Below are 4,908 nucleotides of genomic sequence, written 5' to 3'. Positions count from 1 at the left end.
CAGGACCGCCTTCACTGTGTCCCATAAGTTTTGGGTTGTTGTGAGTTCATTTTCATTTGTTTCCAGAAACTTTTTAATTTCTTCCCTAGTTTCAATCTTGACCCATTCATTGTTTAATAGCATGCCATTTAGTCCCATGATTTTGGGTGTTTTGTTTTTTTTTCTGTGGGGTTGGTTTCCAATTTCAGTTCCTTGGGGTCAGATAAAATGCTTGGTATGATTTCAGTTTTCTTGAATTTGTTGAGTCTCTTTTTGTGTCCTTCCTATCATGTGGTCTATCTTTGAAAATGTTCCATGTACATTTGAAAAGACTGTGTATTTAGCTTCTTTGGGATGAAGGGCTCTATATATATCAGTTAAGTCTATTTCATATAGGGTGTTGTTTAATGCCGCAGTATCTTTGTTGATATTGTTTTTAGAAGATCTGTCCATTTTTTACAGTGGGGTGTTAAAATCTCCTACTATAATTGTGTCGCTGTCAATATCTTTCTTGAAGTCCTCTAAGATTTTCCTTATATATTTGGGTGCTCCTATGTTGGGTGCATATGCATTTATGATATTAATGTCTTCTTCGTGGATTCTTTCCTTGAGTATTATCAAGTGGCCTCCTGGGTCTCTCTTTATGACATCTATTTTGTTTGGTATGAGAATTGTTACTCTGGCTTTTTATTTTTCTAGTCCATTTGCTTGGAAAATTTGTTTCCAGCCTTTTATTTTTAGTCTATGATGGTCTTTTGTCCTGAGGTATGTCTCTTACAGGCAGCATATGAGTGGGTCATGCTTTGTTATCCATTCAGCTATTCTATGTTTTTGATTGTAGCATTTAATCCATTTACATTTAAGCTTATTTTTGATAGGTACTTATTCATTGCCACTTTTGTACCACAGTTCCTCTCTGTCTCTCTCTTTTCCTTCTTTCCTTAAAGCAGTCCTTTTAGTATTTCTTGTAGAGCTGGTTTGGTGGAGGCATATTCTTTTAGACTTCTTTTGTCTTTGAAGCTCTTTATTTGACCTTCTATCTTGATTGAGAGTCTTGCTGGGTAAATTAGCCTTGGTTGTAGGTCTTTGGCTCTCATTACTTGGAATATTTCTTGCCCTTCTCTTCTGGCTTGGAGTGTTTTCATTCAAAAGTCAGTAGCTAACCATATTGGGGTTCCCTTGTATGTTACCTTTTTTTTCTCCCTTGCTGCCTTTAAGATTCTTTCTTTGTCTTGGAATTTTGCCAGTTTAATGAGGATGTGTTTTGAAGTGGATCTCTTTGGGTTCCTCTTGATTGGGACTCTCTGTGATTCCTGGATTTGTGTGACTTTTTCTGTCATCAAATTAGGGAAATTTTCCATCATTACTCTTTCACATAGGTTTTCCATCCCTTGTTCTTCTTCTTGTCTTTCTGGTATTCCTATTATTCGGATATTATTACGTTTCATATTTTCTTGCATTTCTCTTAATCCCTCCTCATTCTTTCTGAGCCTCTTTTCCTTTTGTTGGTCTTTCTCGGAGTTTTTTTTTTTTTTCACTTTGTCCCCCAACTGGCTGATCCGATCTTCTGCTTCATTGATTCTGCTTTTCATTCCTTCTACTGTGTTGTTCAGTTTAGAAATTGTATTCTTTATTTCTTCTTGGCCTTTGCTGATAGTTTCTATTTCCTTTTTCATGTTGATATAATTTGCAGTGAGATCATTGTAGCTCCCCTGTAGTTTCTGGTAGCACATTGTGAGCTCCTTGATTTTTCTGATAACCAATGCTTTGAATTCAATATCTAATATTTGACTTGCCTCTATTTCATCTAGCATTCTTTCTGAGGCTTTCTCCTTTTCTTTCATTTGGGGATTGTTTCTTTGTCTTTCCATTGTTTGTGAGACTCTTTTTGTTAGCCTCAGCTTCTGAAACTGATCTGTTCCGACTCCCTGGGTTTATGATGTAAACTTCTGTGGTAGAATACCTGTGAAAATCAGTGGGTCAGTCTCCTGCAGGTATCTTGATGTTCTCCACTTCCACCTACTCCTTTTGTGTGTGTGTGTGGTCAGTTAGAGGGGGAGGCAAAATAGTTTATGACAGCAGGAGAGTACTTTATGATATTTACAGTCACAGCCAGTAGAGAAGAGATAGAAGATCTTTAGGCTATATATAGTGTTAACTGTAATCTTCAACCCAACTTGCCACTTTTAAGAAACAATGGACAAAAGACAAGTCTATTGCTGGGATGGGAAGGCTTGTGAGTTGGATCTAGAAAGTAGTGAGTTTGCGGGTGGTCAGATTTTGAGGTAAGGTGAGAGTAAAGAATAATAAATAGGTCTAACATGTGAGCAAGTAGAATTAATCACTACAGTAATAGAATTCAGGAACCTGTAAAGTGGGCTAAGATCTGGGAGATGTGTTGTGAAATATTTACAATTGTATAGGACAGCTATTATTTACAATAATATTAGAGCAACAATCATATGACAGACTCTATGTGACCTGTCTGAATGGGGGTTATAGAGCTTTGGGTAGTATGCTAAAGGAAAACAAGTGGCGTGAAGTATAGAAAATTGGCAATACACTGTGGAGGAAAGAACAGGGAAAACCTGTCAAATAATACAATATAACCAGCCAAGACTAAGAAGCCCATACAGAAAGAAGAGGAATACCAAGATGTCATTAAAATATAAAAGAAGTGAGAATAATTTAAAAAAATAATACAACTATGCAGCAACTCGAGGCTTCTCTGCTATAGCAAAGTGAAATTTGTCTCTCTTTCTCTACTGTTGAGATGCCCCCTCTTTGGGTCCCACTCTGGTCTTTTCGCAGTTCCCAGTTGTTTGTGTCTCTTGTGGGTAAAAGAAGACAAAGCACCAAAGGAACAACAACAAAAGACAGGAGAAGGGAGGAAAATGCAATAGGTTTGGGAAGAAAGGAAGAAGGACTAAAACTAGAAAAAAGAAAGGAGAGGAACAAACTATTGAAAGATAAAGCAATCATAAAATTAATACATATATAAGATTACTTTTAAAAGTTACTAAAGAAACAACGACAACAACAAAAAGAAAACCCTCCCTTGTTGGTTTCAAACTGTCCAAACCATTTTTTCTGGTTGCAGCAGGACCTCTCTGTGGGCTCGGGTGAAGGCACGTGTGTGCATCCACCAGGCCGCCTAGGTCCTGTGGGTTCTGGCACAGTCCTTCCCAGTCCTGTGGTTGGACTCAAGTGCTTCTGTCCCTCCTCTGGATGGCTGTCAGGCTGGATGGGAAGCAAGCCAAGCTGCTGTCCCAGCAGGATGCCTCAGTCCACTTTCCAAAAAGACTTCTCCAAAAAGCCTGCCTCTCAGCCAAGCCCAATCCCCAGCCAGACTGGTGAGGACAATGCGCCTCTCAATTCTTCTGAGTTGGCGACCACAGAGTCCGCAGTTGAACACAGCCCTTGGTCCTTGTAACCCTCTCTATAAACTCAAGCAGACAGGTGTCTGCTTGGTGTTCTCCAGCCTTGCTTAGATGGGGAGGGAGGGAGCTGATGACCGGTGCTGGTCACCTACCTAGGCCACTGGGTGCCCGAGCTCCTGTGGCAGATGCCTCCTGCGCTGGTCCAAGACTGATGCCTCTGGACCTGACTGAAGTGGCAGCACTGGGGCTGCCTGGCCAAGGGCGCTGGCCCCCACCACAGCTCTTGTCTTTATTCAAGTCCCCAAGACCCCACTGGCCTGCTGCTGTCTGGTCCTTCAGCGTCCATCACAATCTCTGGTTTCTTAATTTCATAAATGCTGGGGAACCATTGGTTGATTATACTGTTCCTCAGTAGATCTGCCAGGATTTTCTCCCATGTGTACGGGAGCTGGAATCTGCTCTGTCCTACTCTGTTGCCATCTTCCCTCCGAAGCTCCAGTTTTTTGTTGTTGTTGTTGTTGTTGTTTGTTCGTTTCTTTATTTTAAATGGGCGATTGTGTTTGAAAGTAATTAAAGATAATAGAGTGTTTGATATTTTACAACATATTTCTCTTCTTTATTCTTCATTACTTTCCAAACTATGTGAAATGAATTTACGTGTATCTGGCACTTTTTTAAATTGAGACTCTATTGGCATTCTCTGGACCTAGCCACAATTTTCTGGCTTCAGAAATTCTACCCTGCTTTCCAGACTCCAGCCTTCTGGGGCATGTCACTGGGCTGGGGCAGGTGCGGTGACCTCAGTGAAGACTTGGAGAGATTTCCCTCAGCTCCCTTCCTCCCTGCCTTCAATTTGCACTTGGTGAAAGACAAGCGTGCCCTGTAAAAATTTCTCTATGTTCTATTTCCCAGTCTCCAGCTCAAATGTGGCAGATATAATACAGGATGTTACTTGTACATGTGCTCAAAAACAGACTATAAGAACTGCTAGAAAAGAAGCAGTTTTGTATGGCATCAACTGGCAAAATTAAGTAATCAGACTTGCTGAAGTAAAAACAATTATAAATAGTCCATGCTTATTAAAAACAACGCATTCTGTGAAAATGCATTTCAAGCCTAAGTAATTACAGGGCAATATTTAATTCAAGATAGAGAGACAAATGCATTTTCAAAAAGGATGCAAAAGTGAGCAATGCCTGTGGGAGGCCTGATTAGTGTGATTTATGAGATCTTGTTGGCTGATACTAGGGTTCAATGAACAATGGAAAAAAATATTTGCTATAAACTTGCTTCCCATCCCAACATATTGAGTTGCAGGATCTGAAGGAGGATGCTAAGCAATTTATGTTTCAAAAAGCATTCCAGGTTATTCTGATGCTTAATCAGTATGAAGACACTAAATTGGTCTAATTTTTAAAAGTTTTAAATGTTCAGCTTTTAATATTATTGAAATATAATGCAGAGAATAAGTCACTACAATGCATTTAGAGTTTAGCTAACAGCCTTTAGGTATTGTACATAGAAAGTGCTGTCTCCAATATTTTACAAC

This window comes from Sturnira hondurensis, unplaced genomic scaffold (assembly GCF_014824575.4).
Source record: "Sturnira hondurensis isolate 20B ecotype Veracruz unplaced genomic scaffold, ASM1482457v3 Scaffold0001443, whole genome shotgun sequence".
NCBI lineage: Eukaryota > Metazoa > Chordata > Mammalia > Chiroptera > Phyllostomidae > Sturnira > Sturnira hondurensis.
This window is presented reverse-complemented; position numbering follows the sequence as displayed.